Genomic DNA, 18,212 nt, shown 5'->3' on the forward strand with positions numbered 1-18,212 from the left:
TAAAGGACCTTCAGGGAGGCTGACTGCAGCTGCAAGTCGAAGACTGAGGAAGCCACAGTGGCAGTGGAGTTTGGGAAGAGGATAAGATAAACATGTTTGGACCTGCCCAAGTTGGGTGCCATGCATGAAGTCTCACAGGCTTTCTGATACGGTCCTAATAAAAAGTCAGGGACAAAGCCCTCAGTGGCTACCCAGGCGGGACCCCTCTCATTCTTGAGAGCTTTGTACTTTCTTTCAATAAACTCTACTGCTTTGCTTACTCTCTGTTATCCATGAGATTCATTCTTTAACTCTGTGAAACAAGGACCAGCATCTCTCCCACCCTCCCATAACATGGGTGCCCCAGGAAGGGAGCAGTTGTCTGACTACCTACAATTGCCCATAGAGTAGCTTTGGTGGACTGTAAAACAGAAAATTTAGATCATTTCATCTGTCTCTCAAAGGTCTCGAAAGGCTTCTAAACACACTCCTCAGACTGATCCTGGCATCTCTGATTTTCCTGTCCATCCAGATCTGCTAATCCTCTGTTCTAGCCTTTAGGCTACTTCTTTAGCATGCCAGATGAAGTCCCACCTCAAGGCTTTTCCACCTTGCTATTCCTTCTTTTTATTTTTTTAAATGTTTATTTATTTTGAGAGAGAGAGAGAGAAAGTGTGTGAGTGGATGAGGAGCAGAGAGAAAGGGAGAGAGAGAATTCTTTGACATTGGGCCCAAACCCACAAACTGTGACACCATGACCTAAGCCGAAATCCAGAGTGAGGCGCTTAACCAATTGAGCCACACAGGTGCCCAGACATGCTGTTCCTTCTACCTCCTTAATCTACACTACCTTCACTTCATACATGTCACCCGCTCAGAAAGTCCATTCCTCACCAGACAAAAACAGACTTCCCCCTGACACTCTCTTTTCTTGCCATTGTTTTCCTCATAGCAGTTATTATTTCCTGACTGTGAGTCATATAGTTATATAATATAAATATCTAAAATAATGATTTTGTATTATACATTAAAAAGGTGAATCTTTGCCTTCAGCTAAACTGGATCCACAACTCAACATGGAATATATCACATACTATGGCCTGGAAATTTTACTTCTAAAAGACTGTTATTTAAAGTCTTACATTAAATAATAAGCATTAGAGGAGGGATTCATACTACAAGTCTTATATAGTGAGCTAAACCAGGAGAAAAGAATTATTTTGCTTCCTATCAATGAAAATATATTATTTTTCATCAATATCAAGTAAAGTAAATTACTTTTTCATCAAATCTAAACAGTATCCACTTAGAACTCTTGACTGCTTTGGGGCGCCTGGGTGGCGTAGTCGGTTAAGTGTCCGACTCTCGCTTGGGTCATGATCTCGCGGTTCGTGGTTTCGAGCCCCGCGTCGGGCTCTGTGCTGACTGCCAGCTCAGAGCCTGGAGCCTGCTTGAGATTCTGTGTCTCCCTCACTCTCTGACCCTCCCCTGCTCACGCTGTCTCTCTCTCTCTCTCTCTCTCTCTTAGAAATAAATAAAACATTAAAAAAAAATTAAAAAAAAAAGTCTTGACTGCTTTGTACAAAATTGAACTATAAATACCACCTTATCATTTTAATTTGGGGAAATCAAGTTGTTCTGACTTCATTGCATTATGTTTGATTATTACTGGTAGAAATTCCATTTTGCGCTCAAAAGTTATCTTTTTTCCTTTCAAAAAATGCATTTATTTATGACTTATTTCCTCCACTGGAATGTGAGTTCCATATGGGAGGGACTTTGTCTTCTGCACTCCTAGTCTTACTCACTCAGTACCAGAAAGTGTCTGGTACATAGAAGGCATCAAATACTTTTCAACTCATGTTGAATTTGTTCTCTAGGAACACTGAGAAGTAATTCTTAGGAGAATAGTGGAAGTACAAGCAAAAATGCAGAAGGATAATCTGTGAGAAAGTAAGGAGTATACGGAGCCAGCCAAGAGTCTATCGTTTAAGGGAAGCAAAGACAGTCCTAGCATAGACAGAGAAGAAAACTTTCTGTAATATGAGGGAAGAGAGGGGATCTTGGGGCATATCTACACTGAGAGGAGAAGCTATTAAATGAATGTAAGATAATTAAGAGTCAAATAAGGAAGAATTACATTGTTCAAAACTCTCCATTACAGAAACTCTCATTGAGCTAGATTAGACAAAACCTAAATTTTGACTCAATCAAACTTAAAGAAGGAGTATGGTGCTGGCCTTCAAAAACTAAAACTAGTAACATGTTTATTGTCAATATCTTTCCTTTTTTTCCCCCAACTCATTGTTGCTTCTTTCTCACAGGTTCATTATTATCTATCTACCGGCTTTCTGCACATGTGCAAAGTACCAGTGGCCTCTAAACTGATACTCTCAGAACTTTTTAACAAGTGGAATGGGTCTGTTCCCTAGAACTGATGAGAAAAAAATAAGAGACTCTGGCCCTCATTGGTTCAGGTGCTCACTCATAGGCCAATCTCTGTGATAAAGGAGGCAGGGACTTACAGAGTGTGATTCCCACTTGAAACAAAAGGTTAAAAGAAAAAAAGACAAATGTCGCTCCTCTACTAAAGAAGAAAGGCAGACAAAACAACTAAGGTCTATTACACATTATGATTAGTATAATTAAGTTAAAATTTTATTTTGAGGTGCCTGGGGGCTCAGTGGGTTAAGCCTCCGACTTCTGCTCAGGTCATGATCTAACCATTAATGGGTTGGAGCCCACAGCCAGCTATGGGCTCTCAGTTCAGATCCGCTTTGGGTTCTGTGCCTCCCTCTCTCTCTCTGCTCCTCCCACACTTGTACGCACTCTTTCTTTCTCTCAAAAATAAAAACAAACAAAAAAATAAAATGAAGAAATGCATTTTTATAACTGAAGAAATAAATCCAGGAAGGACCAAAAAGAGATTCCTTCTATGTATATCTTTCAGGATTCTTTATAAATACTCTTACCCACATTTATATTTCAAAGTGTGTCTTATACAATATATATTGCCTTACACAATAAGTTATTTTTCCTTAATGATTTTTTAAAAAACACTAAATAGCATATTTTGTCTTAAAGCTTCTTAAAATCAACCATAAACTTCTAGTTATGGATGAGATAAATAAATTTTCAAAGTTAAAGAGATCATAATTTTCATATACAAAGAAAGCTGTTTGTCTAAAAATATTCGTATTTTCGAGTAACACTGCCAATCACAATTTTAAATATATGGAAAAGAAATGCATTGACCTTAGGAAGTGAATGTAATTAAACTCTCAAAAGAATGCAACCTGGCAGCAGAGTGTTGTGAAATCGCTTCTAATGTACTTTGAATATCTAGTGTAAACTGTTTAGCCACAATTCCAGGAAACAAAATGTTAAAAAAAAACATATGTAGACACAAATATTGATATATCTGAGTGAAAACTGTTTCAGAATCACACATACCAAAGAGCAAGCTATGTATGTTTTCTTTGATTTTCTTCAATATCCAAAGTTTGGATCCCTAGTCATGCAGTTTCTTTTTTTTTCTTTTTCAGCCCTCCATCTTTGTTATCTTCAACATTATCATCAATTTTAAACTTCAAAAAGAATGAAAAATTTTATTTCTCCTCAGGCTCTTGCTCATCCTCCCTATTAAATCTTTATGTTTCTATTTCTTAAATGTCTCTATTTGCATAAAACTGTCTACAAACAATTACAGTTAATTAAGATAATTTATCACTTGGAAGTAAAGCTGTTTTATCAGTGGGTATCAGCTTGCTAAGCAAACAAAGAATAAGTTTTAGGGAAAACAGCCTTCTTACTAAGAAGGCACAAGTGGCAAAAAAAAAAGTTTTTAATTTTTAAAAAGAGAGAGAGAGAGAGACAAACAGAAAGAAAGAAAAAGGATCCCTTCCTAATACTTTCTGTTTGGAGGAGGTGTTTTGTTTTCAGTCATTAGACATAATTAGCTGATCATATTTCTTTAGCAGCTTATTTTGCAACACAACACTATAGATTTGATAATTTGCAATTTGTCAATCTTCTTGCATATGGAATATGATAACATTCTTATAAAAACAGCAAGTACTTTAACTGCCAAAAGAGCTCTGTAGCCAGAGTACTTTGGAAATTAAATCTTTTTAAGTGTATGCAACAAAGCAATACTCATTATCAGCAGTTACACTGATTTTAGACAGATATTTATGTAGCTTTCTTATATAAATAGCAATTAAAGAGTATTTAAAATGCTGAGACTTTCTCTGAGTGTAAAACAGGGTAGCAAAATGATACACGGAAGTTTTAAAATCTTTGAAAGAGGCAAACAAATCCTTCTGAAGAGGATAGGAGAGAAACTTACTAGCATACTAAGTGTCCTGTAAAAATGTAATAAATGGAAATATCACTATTATGAGTACTGATGTTAGGAGATGAAAGAACTTTTTAATTTTAGGAAAAAAAATTTCTTGGCTGATGAAACAAATGATTCCAAAACTACATAAATTTAAAATTTCATGTAAAATCTGCTTTATATAGGTGAGGAAAAAATAACTTTCCCTGTACCCTCCTGAGTTCTTAGCTGAGATCCCTGTAATAAAAGATAGATTAGTAACAGAAAACAGTTTATTAATGATGAGGAACATGAGGCAGGCTGAGGGCTAGAGCACAAGCTGGCATCCTCCCACCCAGAGTAGAATATGTGTGATACTCCTTGGATACTCCTGGCTACCCAACAACAAAGGAAAGGGGTTTAAATTCTTGCCATGGTAATGTGGGAAACTAAGGCAAATGAAAAATTAAATTCCCTTACTGCTTACAGTCCACGGACAAGTCCTTGAAAAGGGCAGGGTGACCTCCTTCTAGAAGCTCAGGTGCTTTAATGACGACACTCTGCTAGAGGCAAAAGAAAACCTTAGCTTAACATTATCCCAACCTAGAGGATCCTGTAAGTCAACTTCCTTTATTTCAACTGCCCTGAGATATATGCTGGCAATCATACTCCAAGTTTATGGTCCTCTGATATACATCTGAAGGGTTTCATGACTGAGGTTTTATTAAATGGTAATAAATGGCATTTTCCTAGCAACAGCTAGCCCCTTAAGGTCCTAGAAACCTTGCTTCCAAAACTTATTGTATCTCTGACCCCCTTCCATCCTGAGGGTATATAATGAGCTACCCATCACAATCCCAGTACAGTTCTTCCTGCCCATGGGTCCTGTCCCCATGCTTTAATAAAATCACATTTTGCATCAAAGACGTCTTCAAGAATTCTTTCTTGGTCATAGGCTCCAGACTATCCCACCATCACCCCAAAACTTTATCAATTAACATGTAAACTTCATGTATACATAGTAGATACCTCAGAAAAACAAGTAACTCCCCCACATAGCTTAGAATTAAACTTAAATATCTTAATAAGGAAAGGGGAGGGTGGCATGCATAGACCTCTTAGGGGAGAATAAATAATTTAGGGGAAAGATGAAGGGGCCCTTAGCAGAATAAATAGCAGATAGGATGGCTTATGACCCACTTTGTCTGGTGGTGATGACACCTTCTAGTCTCCTTCCTATGATAAGAGTGAATCTTCTCTGGTTAATGAAATTCCCAGGTAGAGGATTTCTGACAATGGAGTTCCTTTCAGAAGATCAGTCTTTAGGCAGATAAGAAGAATTCAGAGAAAGCCCTACCCTGAATTTGCTGTTTTTCAAGTGGCTATAGCTTAAAAAAAATCAATATATCAAAGTAGCATACTTTGGAGTGGCATGTCCTGAACTCACTGATAAGATTGCCTTTTTCTTACAATTTACTAAGATAATTGTAAACTGATGGAGAGTCGTGTCCTGTGTGACTGTGATCTCCATCAGTTAACAATTTGTTTTCCTTCCTTTCCTTTGTTCTTGGGCAGCCACGAGTGCCTGAGGAATATCACACATATCCCACCTGAGAGGAAGGACGTGTGCTAACTTGTGCTTTGCCCTCAGTTTACCTTATGGTCCCTCAGCAGTTACCACTTCTCTCATGAACATGGATCAAAATTAGTGAATCAAATCTAATCTGTCTATCTATCTGCCCATCTCTCTATCTAGCATTTATCATCTATCTATCCATTTGTCTATGATAATATATCACAAATGAAAAGAATTCATCTTAGAAATGCAAGATTGATTTAACTTTCAAAATAAATCTGTGAAGGTGGTTAATGAATACTATAAAACATTGGAAAAATAAAGGAGTATAAGAAAAGCCCTTTAACAAAAATCAACACCCATGCATGATAAAAATGCTCAGCAAACTAGGCAAAGAAGGGAACTGATAAAGAACATGAAACTTATAAATAGCAAACAGTGCTCTCAATAGTAAAATATGAAATATTCGGTAGCTGTGGTGAGCATTGAGGTAAGAATTTCCACTCGTAGCTTTTGTTTTTAAACATGAAAAAGTAATTTTTAGGTGACTTTAAGTCATGAAAAGTAAAATAATGGCAAAAAAAATCTGAAAAAAAAGCAATGTGATTAAATATTAAAATATACTCTAGCGGGGCTCCTGGGTGGCTTAGTTGGTTAAGAGTCCTATCTTGATTTCCACTCAGAACATGATCTCAGGATTAGATAGAGCCCAGTAATTCTCTCTCTGCTCTCTCTAGGCCCCTCCAACATTCTCTCTCTGTCTCTCAAAAAAATAAACACAAACACATATATTCAAGAGCCTCAGAAATTAATAGTGATACTGACATTATGTTAATGGGCACAGTATGTATGTAGAAATTAACTAAATGAACAAGAGATTTTAATATTTGATAAAGTTCTCATGTTAAATCATTGGGAAGATGATGCACTACAAGAAAATTTGTTTCAGAAAAAACGGATGAGCACTTGGAAAAACGAAACAAACAGAAAAACCAAACAAACAAGGTTTTATCAGGATCTAACAGTATATACCAGGGAAAATGCCAGATGGTCTTATGATTTATATCTGAATCATTAAAACATGAAATTACTAAGACAAAACAAAGGTAAATGATTTATGACCTAGGTGTGACAAAGACTTTCTAACTATGACACAAAATCCTGAAGCTATGAAGAAAGATGACTGATAACTTTTTTTTTTAATGTTTTATTTATTTCTAGGAGAGAGAGACAGCGTGAGCAGGGGAGGGTCAGAGAGAGAGGGAGTCACAGACTGAAACAGGCTCCAGGCTCTGAGCTGGCAGTCAGCACAGAGCCCGACGCGGGGCTTGAACCCACGAACCGCGAGATCATGACCCAAGCGCAAGTCGGACGCTTAACCGACTAAGCCACACAGGCGCCCCTGATAACTTTGATATAAAAATAAATAAACTTCTGTTTAGCAAAAAGCAATATTGCAAAAGGAGCAGATTTAAGTTTGTGCAACACTACATCTTCTATGTTGAAGCCTCCTGCTATTAGAAAGGCAAATAGTAGGCTAACTTTAGGAGACCAATCTGGTCTCAAATACCAAAAAGCTTTGCTACTCATTGTCTACATTGTTGTTGGCAAGATAATTAATTTTCCTTTGCCAAGAACTGTGAAGAGTCTAACATTTTACCACACTTGCAAGCCAACAAGTTTGCCGTCAGCAGTGTTATAGATTCTGGTAGAGAGATGAAACAACTGGATCATAGACAAAGAACTTCATTATTAATGGGACAGAAATCAGTATGGTTCTATGCTCACTTCAATTCCCCCTTGTCCCTCAGATCCCATGGCAGGCTCATGTAGATGCTGGGCACACACTGGGTTGCCTTTTGAGAAACTACAAGCTTAGGAGATGCCAATATTTTAAAAGAGTCTGTTAGCTAAATTGTTAAACACAAAAAGATACTATAATAAATATACTGTTCAGTGGGGGGAAATCTTGCCCTTTACCTTGGTGCAAGACGCTATTAATATCTTCCAATGCACTTTGCTAAACAAACATCCTTTAAAAAATAACCTGGAATATGAGCTGATACTATGTGTACTATGAAGAACTGTCTCCCAACATTCTAAGCCCTGGTTGTTTCAGTTGTATAATGTGGACTGTCAAGCACATTATCACCGGTTACCAATCACCAGGAGTAGAAGTCAGAACACTTTTGCCCATCTCATCTGGGTATCTGAATTGCCAAGGAAAATGCAACAGGTCAAGCACGGGGTATGGAACTATGTTTTACTCACATAGAGAAGAGACAGAGGCAGGTCAGCTTCATTAGTGAGCGCTGGTCCCCTGCAGTCAGCAAGTCCCATATTTCTATCTTAGTGCTGCTACAGAACCAAGGATCCTGTCTCCTACCTGCAGAGGACAGATATAGAGATAGAGCAGTGAGACTGGACAGATGCCACATGATGCATTTCCTTAAACATAACAAAGGAACACACACTGGGTCCAAAATAGGGAAAGATATTCCCACACAAGCTGACAAGCCTAGCACAAACTGTAAGGATTCTTCATCCCTTGGTAAGAAAGTATTCTGGGTCCAAAGCCCATTCATACGTGGCAAAAGGTGATTAAAAGGCTGCCTTTCTCAATATGGCTAATGCATATATGTAATATGTGATAATATACATATGTGACATATGTGATATATGCAGTGACAATAATTATATAGGAAAATGTCTGAAAGATATCTAGGGCAATGCTAGCACCTACTAAGTATTCATAACAGACACTATTGAACTTTTGGTCATAATTATATAAACTATCTTCAAAAATTAGTCTACATTTTAAAACACACATGCTAATCTATGTTCACATATTATTTATGTCCTATAACTAAAGACAGATTTCTTTTTTACACTGAAATACAGACATTAGTATCTAGTTTCTATTAATACATGTTTGGATCCACTATTGAAGGACTTTCAAACTTAACTCTGTATTTTCAATAGTCAAAATAAATATTTCCCACAATATCTCTAACTCCAAAATAAATAAATCAGTGCTCTACATATATTATAGAAAGAGTAGTAAAATTTATTAAAGTCATATTTTAAAGGAATCCTTTTTTATTGTGTACAAAGCCAGTTTAAATTATCCAAATGTTAGGTAGCAGGGTTCAAAATCCTAAGAGCATGTTAAAAATAAATGGTATACATGGGAAATTAGATCTATCAAACCTGAAACAGATCAGTGTGAAAACTACTGATTGGCTCAGAATAGAAGTCACTTTCCCCAGAAGCTTTTCCATTTTCGGTTTTGCATGATCTAGGATTATAAAATGCTAAAAGCATCAATGTTTAACTCATCTTGAAGATACCAGACACTAAACAGACCAGCGCAGTACAAATCCTTATAAAGTTAAATAACTTAATATTTAGAATCAAAATTTGGCATCATTGATTGCAATTTTAAAAGTAAACACACTCCCTATTATTTAATCCTTGAAACACATCTTTGATTGTTAAAACACAACCCCAAGAAGAGGTACACTGTTTAATTAGGTGTTCCTGTGAAGGGTTGCATACTTGCATTTATAAAGGTATTAGCTCATCAGGGTAAACTGAATTAATGTCGTGCTCAAACTGCTAAAAAGCACAAGGAACAGTCATTTTAAAAATTAATTTAAAACAATTTTTGAACATGCCATGGGAAAACAAAAGTCATTAAGCAGTATTATTAATATTCACAGCAGCTGTTACACAATCATGCATTAAGTCTCCGTGTTCAAACTTGCTTTCTAATATAGTGTCTTAAAATACTCTATTAGTCTGTAGTTCATCATACACCAATACACTGTGAATAGCTTTAATGTCAATTTCTTATCAGTTTATCAGATTGTTCAGTACAGTTTCCACAGTATATGTTTGGAATTAACTGTTTTTGAGAAACTTTAGAGAATCCTACTAAAAAGCCTATTGTTACTCCTAAACATAATCCTGCAAACAAATTGAGATTACTTTTTCCCATGCATCTGACTCTTCATTAGGCATATCCAGATGGCTTTTAGACAGTGAATCATGTCTTCTGCTCTGTCTTCAGGTTGTCCATGCCTTTATTTATGCTGCCTACTGTTCAAAGTACTTGCATTTCTCTACATAAATTGAAGCATTTGTATTGAATCCCACAGTTGAAAACATATATCTAAGCATATGACTAGCCAAACTGGGCTAGCCTTTTCTGGTCAAGATCATTCTAGAATTTAAGAATCATATGCTCTTGGGCAGTCCTAATGTAGGGTCTTTGAGAAGTTTTAAAAAAATGATAATCTCTTGGAAGAATGACTAAGAACACAGAACAAAGAGCACAAAGAATCAACAGCTGGATAAGAAAGGGAGGTTAAAGCTAAGAGAATATTATGTATATTATGTAGAATTTAGGCTTACAAATTTCAAATGTTAGTTGAAGCAGAAAGTAACTAGCAAAAAATGCTAACCAAATAGAGATAAGAAATAGGAAATATTAAAAGACTATAACTATTATAGATACTAAATCCAGAAATAGAATTCTTCCCACATGTAAAATTCATGAGTAGATGGTCTTAACTGTGAAATTTTCTAAACATTAAAGGCAGCATAATGTCCATCTTACACAAAGTTCTCCAGAAGAGAAAATATGGGAGCACTCCTAACTCATTTTTTTAAATTTTTTACAAATAGTTTATTGTCAAGTTGGTTTCCATATAACACCCATGCTCATCCCCAGAAGTGCCTTCCTCCATGCACAACTCCCTCCACCCCACCACACCCATCAGTCCTCAGTTTGTTCTCAGTATTCAAAAGTCTTTCATAGTTTGCCTCTCTCCCTCTCCCCCACTATTTCCCCAATTCTTCTCCCCCACGGTCCTCTGTTAAGTTCCTCCTATACGTGCAAACATATGATATTTGTCCTTCTCTGCCTGACTTATTTTGCTCAGCATAACACCCTCAAGGTCCATCCAGGTTGCTACACATGGCCAGATTTCATTCTTTCTCATTGCCATGTAGTATTCCATCGTATAGATAAACCACATCTTCTTGACCAATTCGTCTGTTGATGGACACTTAGGCTCTTTAAATGTTTTGGCTATTGTTGAGAGTGCTGCTATGAATATTGGGGTCCATGTGCTCCTATTCATCAGCACTCCTGTATCCCTTGGGTAAATTCCTAGCAGTGCTATTGCTGGGTCATAGGGGAGTTCTATTGTTAACTTTTTGAGGAACCTCCACACTGTTTTCCAGAGGGGCTGTACCAGTTTACATTCCCACCAGCAGTGTAGGAGGGTGCCCATTTCTCCACATCCTCACCAGCATCTAGAGTTCTCTGATTTGCTCATTTTAGCCACTCTGACTGGCATGAGGTGGTATCTCAGTGTGGTTTTGATTTGTATTTCCCTGATGAGGAGTGATCGTTTCATGTGTCTGTTGGCCATCTGGATGTCCTCTTTGGAGAAGTGTCTGTTCATCTACCCATTTCTTCGCTGGGTTGTTTGCTTTTTGGGTGTGGAGTTTGGTGAGTTCTTTATAGATTTTGGATATTAACCCTTTATCTGATATGTCATTTGCAACTATCTTTTCCCATTCCGTTGGTTGCCTATTAGTTTTATGGATTGTTTCGTTTGCGGTGCAGAAGCTTTTAATCTTGATGAGGTCCCAACAGTTTATTTTGCTCTTGATTCTTTTGCTTTTGGGGATGTGTCATGTAAGAAATTGCTGCAGTGGATGTCAAGGGCGTTGTTTCCAGCTTTCTCCTCTAGGGTTTTGATGGTTTCCTGTCTAACGTTCAGGTCCTTTATCCATTTTGATTATATTTTTGTGTATGGTGTGAGAAAATGATCTAGTTTCATTCTTCATGCATGTTGCTGTCCAGTCCTCCCAGCACCATCTGCTAAAGAGGCTGTCTTTTTTCCATTGGATATTCTTTCCTGCTTTGTCAAAGATTAGTTGGCTGTACACTTCTGGGTCCACTTCTGAGTTCTCAATTCTGTTCCATTGGTCTATGTGTCTGTTTTGTGCCAATACCATACTGTCTTGATGATGACAGCTTTGTAGCAGAGGCTAAAGTCTGGGATGGTGATACCACCCATTTTGGTATTATTCTTTAGTATTACTTTGGCTATTTGGGGTCTTTTATGGTTCCATACAAATTTTAGGATAGTTTGTTCTAGTTTTGAGAAGTATGCTGGTGCAATTTTGATTGAGATTACATTGAATGTGTAGATTGCATTGGGTAGTAAGACATTTTAACTATATTTATATAAAAAGCATGGAATGTTTTTCCATTTCTTTGTGTCTTCTTCAATTTCCTTCATAAGTTTTCTATAGTTTTCATCATACAAATCTCTTATATCCTTGGTTAGGTTTATTCCTAGGTACTTTATGGTTTTTTGTGTAATTGTGAATGGGATCAGTTTCTTGATTTCTCTTTCTGTTGCTTCATTGTTGGTGTATAAAAATGCAACCGATTTCTGTACGTTGATTTTGTACCCTGCAACTTGGCTGAATTCTTGGATCAGTTCTAGTAGGCTTCTGGTGGAGTCTGTCGGGTTTTCTATGTAGAGTATCATGTCATCTGCGAAGAGTGAAAGTTTGACTTCCTCTTTGCCAATTCTGATGCCTTTGATTTCCTTTTGTTGTCTGATGGCTGATGCTAGGACTTCCAGCACTATGTTAAACAACAGTGGTGAGAGTGGACATCCCTGTCGTGTTCCTGATCTCAGGGGGAAAGCTCTCAGTTTTTCCCCGTTGAGGATGATGTTAGCTGAAGGCTTCTCATAGATGGCTTTGATGATGTTTAAGTAGGTTCCTTCTATCCCAACTTTCTCGAGAGTCTTTATTAAGAAGGGATGCTGTATTTTGTCAAATGCTTTTTCTGCATCTATTGACAGGATCATATGGTTTTTATCTTTTCTTTTATTGATATGATGTATCACATTGATTGATTTGCGAATGTTGAACCAGCCCTGTAACCCAGGAATGAATCCCACTTGATCTTGGTGGATGATTCTTTTGATATGCTGCTGGATTCGATTTGCAAGGATCTTGTTGAGAATTTTTGCATCCGTATTCATCAAGGATATTGGCCTATAGTTCTCTTTTTTTGCTGGATCTCTGTCTGGCTTGGGAATCAGAGTGATGCTGGCTTCATAAAATGAGTCCGGGAGTTTTCCTTCGACTTCTATTTTTTGGAATAGCTTGAGAAGAATTGGGATTAATTCTGTTTTAAATGTCTGGTAGAATTCCCCAGGGAAACCATCAGGTCCAGGGCTCTTATTTGTTGGGAGATTTTTGATCACTGATTCGATTTCTTCACTCGTTATGGGTCTGTTCAGGTTTTCTATTTCTTCCCGTGTGAATTTTGGTAGTGAGTGTGTGTTTAGGAATTTGTCCATTTCTTCTAAGTTGTCCAATTTGTTGGCATATAATTTTTCATAGTATTCCCTGATAATTGCTTGTATTTCTGAGGGGTTGGTTGTAATAAGTCCATTTTCATTCATAATTTTGTCTATTTGGGTGCTCTCTCTTTTCTTTTTGATAAGCCTGGCTAGAGGTTTGTCAATTTTGTTTACTTTTTCAAAAAACCAACTCTTGGTTTCATTGATCTGTTCAATTGTTTCTTTGGTCTCTATGTTGTTTATTTCTGCTCTAATTTTTACTATTTCTCTTCTTCTACTGGGTTTAGGGCGTTCTTGTTGCTCTGCCTCTAGCTCCTTTAGGTGAGCTGTTAGATTTTGGACTTGTGCTTTTTCTAATCTCTTGAAATAGGCCTGGAGAGCAATGTACTTTCCTCTTAGGACTGCCTTGGCCGCATCCCATAGATTTTGAATTGTTGTGTTTTCATTTTCATTTGTTTCCATATATTTTTTAATTTCCTCTCTAATTGCCTGATTGGCCCATTCATTCTTTAGAAGGGTGTTCTTTAACCTCCATGTTTTTGGCGGTTTTCCAGACTTCTTCCTGTAATTGATTTCAAGTTTCAAAGCATTGTGATCTGACAGTGTGCATGGTATGATCTCTATTCTTTTATATTTATTGAGGGCTGCTTTATGTCCCAGTATGTGATCTATCTTGGAGAATGTGCCATGCGCACTTGAGAAGAAAGTAAATTCCCTGGCCTCAGGATGTAAAGTTCTAAATATATCCGTCAGATCCATCTGGTCCAATGTGTCTTTCAAGTCCATTATTTCTTTAGTGATTTTCTGTCTGGTTGACCTATCCATTGCTGTAAGCGGAGTATTAAAGTCCCCTGCTATTAGCACATTCTTATCTATAAGCTTGTTTCTGTTTGTGATTAATTGTTTTAGATATTTAGGTGCTCCCATATTCGGTGCGTAGACATTTATGATTGTTAGTTCTTCCTGATGGATGGACCCTGTAATTATTATGTAGTGCCCTTCTTCATCTCTTGTGATTGTCTTTAATTTAAAGTCCAGTTTGTCTGATATAAGTATCGCTACTCCGGCTTTCTTTTGATTTCCTGTAGCATGATATATATTTCTCCATCCCCTTACTTTTAATCTGAAGGTATCTTCCCGTCTAAAATGAGTTTCTTGTAGACAGCATATTGATGGATTTTGTTTTTTAATCCATTCTGCTACCCTATGTCTTTTGATTGGAGCATTCAGCCCATTTACATTCAGTGTTATTATTGAAATATGTGGGTTTAGAGTCTTTGTATCTTTTGTAGGGTTCATGTTTGTGGTGGTGTCTCTGGTATCTTTGTTCCTTGCAACCTTTCCTTCAGAGCATCCCCCTCAGGATTTCTTGTAGGGCTGGCTTCGTGGTGACAAATTCTTTCAATTTCTGTTTATTTGGAAAGGTTTTTATCTCTCCTTCTATTTTGAATGACAGGCTTGCTGGATAGAGGATTCTTGGCTGCATATTTTTACTGTTCATCACATTGAAGATCTCCTGCCATTCCTTTCTGGCCTGCCAAGTTTCAGTAGATAGGTCTGTCACCACTCTGATAGGTTTCCCTTTGTATGTTAGGGCCCTTTTCTCCCTAGCTGCTTTCAAAATTCTCTCTTTGTCCTTGTATTTGGCCATTTTTACTATGATATGTCGTGCAGAAGATCGATTCAAGTTACGTCTGAGGGGAGTCCTCTGAGCCTCTTGTATTTCCACATTTACTTCCTTCCCCAGGTCGGGGAAGTTGTCTGCTATAATTTGTTCCAGGACTCCTTCAGCACCTTTCCCTCTGGGATTCCTATGATACGGATATTGTTGCGTTTGAGTGTATCACTGAGCTCTTGAACTCTTCTTTCATGTTCCTGGATCAGTTTGTCTCTTTTTTTGTCAGCTTCTTGTTTTTCTATAATGCTGACTTCTAAATCTCTTATTCTCTTTTCTGCCTCTTCAATCTGTTGTTTGGAGACCTCTAGTTTATTATGTATTTCATTTATAGCATTTTTTAATTGATCATGCCTATTTTAGTTCTCCATGTTGTTTGTAGCCATAGTTTCTTTGAGGTCTTCTATGCTTTTTGAAAGCCCAGCGATTCATTTTATGATTATTGTTCTAAAATCTTTTCCAGTTATGCTGCTTATATCTGTTTTGAGCAGTTCATTAGCTGTCAATTCTTCTTGGAGTTCTCTTTTGTTTCGTCATTTTGGTTAGCTTTCTGTCTCTTGTTAGTTTTAAAGACTTGTTATGTACTCTGCACCTGTGAGCGCTGCTGTACCCAAGAAGACTCTTTGACTGTCAAGGGCCTATCATTTCAGAAAGTGTTCTTTGAATAGTATATCTTGGTCTCTATTGTTGAGACCTTGGTTATTTTATTTTCCTACTCATAGTGATATTTGGGACTCTCCACCATGTGTACTTTGGCTTGTTTCTTGAGGTAGCCCTGGAGAAGAATACATACAGACAAACACACAGGGAACAGAGGGACACAAACGTACAAACAAATCCAACAATCAAGCTAACCAAGAGGGAAAACTAAAAAGTTATGAGAAAAGATGGAGGAGGGAAGGCAAATGATAGAAAATAAAAATACACTAAAAAGTCAAAAATAAGAAAAGGAAGAATGAAGAAAACTGATAGACAAATATCAGTTTAAAGCATATAACCAGATATCCCAGCTACAATTAAATAGCAGGTGTATGCAGTGCTTGTTGAAGATCTAGACAAAGAGAGAGATAATAGGGTGGAGATGAGGCAAAATTGGAGATAGAATGAACAGGCAGAAGGGATAAGAAGCTTTTTTCAAAGAGCTAAAGGGTGGAATATGGTTGGAGAGGTGAGAGAAAGAAGGTGGTATTATCAAGAGAAAATATCTAGTCTGATTACTCCTGAGAGGCTTTGTTATACCGCCATTACCAGTTCCGCTGGTCACTGCTTCCCTGTTGCTAGGGGTTGAGTGGAGGGTGGGGGAAGTGCCACAGCCTCGGATCCGCCGGGGTCAAGCAGCAATAGAACCTGGGTCGTCTGGGGATCATAGCAACTTCAGGTCCGCAGCGTCCGCGTCGCCTCACCCCACCGCAACCGCTTTACCGGCTGCAGCTGCTTCAGCAGGCAACTTTTCGCTCACACAGCCGCCATTTCACCGGGACCGGCAGCACTTCACCGGGTCGCTGCCGCCACCGCTTCAGTGGGCCAATGTCACGCGCGCCACTGCAGCTTCACCCGGCACAGGGACCACCTCCGCAGGCGTTGCTGCCGGTTCACCAGGCCGCAGCCGCCATGGATGGTGCCGGGTGCGCGGCAGTTCAGTTTTTCCTGGCGCCTTCTGGGACCAGGGCACCTAGTTTAAAGTCAGCAGCCCAGCCAGAGCTAAAAAACACTGTCTTTCCAAGCCGAGGTTTTTTCTCTTCTCCAGGGACGGTTCTATGAGCAATCTCAGCTTTTCTTTCCTTTCCCCTGGACTCGTGGCAGCTCGCCACCACTCGCCGGTTTATCACTCACTGCAGCTGCACGCAAGCCGGGTACCCTCCACTCCTTCCGTGTCTCTGGTCCTGTCCTGCTTTTATCTTCCCCAGTTCGCACTCACGCACTTAGGAGGTTTCCTTCCCAGTGTACTCTGTCTCTTTCTCTTCCCAAACTCCTGTGGCTCAGTGTCCTACGACTTCAGGCCTTCTTTGAAAGATGAGTGCAGGCGAAATATATAGTGCTTCCTACTTCTCCGCCATCTTACCTCCTCCCAAAACTTTTTTCGCACTCCTAACTCATTTAAGAAGCTAACAGAATTCTGTTATGAAACCCTGGCAAGCATATTACAAGATTAGAAAATTTTTAGAAGGATGAGAATTATCACGTTGGCTGAAGGAAATCTATGAATTAATATCATTCAAAGATAACTTCAAGGATACTTCAGATGTTAACTGTACAGCCCTCAATACAGAATTACAAAGTGAGTGAGCTTGCGAAGCAGACCATGACAATAACAAAAATGTGGCACTTATCAATGCTTCCAAGATGTCAAGCATCTACTGTGTGCTTTACTCACTTAACTCCCTCAACAATTCTATATAGTGAACACCATTTTAACCTGACTAAATTATTCTGCTTCCCTTTCACTCTCTCTCCTCTCTTTTAACCTCCAGCTAAGTCAGCACTTGGACAAGGATTTATAGATTCCTGATCCATAGCACTTTCTCTGAATCATGCTGTCTTCCCAAAGCAGAACGAAAGGTAGTTTCTAAGTGGGGCAGGAACTGAGATTGGCAAACAAAGGACAAAGACGGGACTTTGTCAGAGGAAAAAAAAACCAGGGAGGCAACAGGAAAAAAAAATCCCTGAAATTTCCAACTCCAATGATGTTCTGGTATATTCAGTCCCTAGAAAAGATTAAACCTTGACATTGGTCTAAGTTTGCTCCAATTAGAATGAAAAGATGACGCAACTATAAGTGGAGTCCTGAGGAGGCATTAGAAAATAATGCTGAATTGCTTTTTCCTTCAAAAAGTGTCATGACTCTGCTGTGAAATTATCACTCTGCAGAAAGTGCCATGTCCTGATTCTTGATGTGCAAATCTAGTTATACATTAAATATATATGACACATGGAATGGGTTAGAATATAGCTCCTGCTATCTATGAAAATAAAGATACTTATGAAGTTTTGGAAAGTGCTTCAAGAGATCCCCAGAGAAAGACACTATGGTAAATACAAATTATTAATAATGTTACTTTGGATTTTTATAGAGCCTTTGCTCTAAACTGCTGGAAGCACTTTCACAGTATTATTTACTAGCTGAAATGTCTCTAGTATGTTTTCTCTGAAGGGCCTATTCCCTAATGTCTTGGGCATGAACTTAAATTACAATGCTCCAGATATTTCAAAGATGACACTCCCTCCCAAATAATTTATTTGTTATAGCATTTCTATGAGATT

The 18,212-nt window shown here is 38.1% G+C and overlaps 1 long non-coding RNA gene across 1 annotated transcript in view; it reads right to left on the reverse strand.

The window, feature by feature from the left end:
* Nucleotides 1–8,148: 8,148 nt before the first annotated feature.
* LOC120225718 overlaps nucleotides 8,149–18,212 on the reverse strand; it is a 172,574-nt gene continuing 162,510 nt past the window's right edge. The window contains exon 4 of the long non-coding RNA XR_005526873.1: nucleotides 8,149–8,259. This is a non-coding gene — a long non-coding RNA (uncharacterized LOC120225718). The remainder of the gene's footprint in view (nucleotides 8,260–18,212) is intronic.

Source organism: Hyaena hyaena, unplaced genomic scaffold (genome assembly GCF_003009895.1).
Source record: "Hyaena hyaena isolate Hyena2069 unplaced genomic scaffold, ASM300989v1 scaffold_1489, whole genome shotgun sequence".
In the NCBI taxonomy this organism is placed as follows: domain Eukaryota; kingdom Metazoa; phylum Chordata; class Mammalia; order Carnivora; family Hyaenidae; genus Hyaena; species Hyaena hyaena.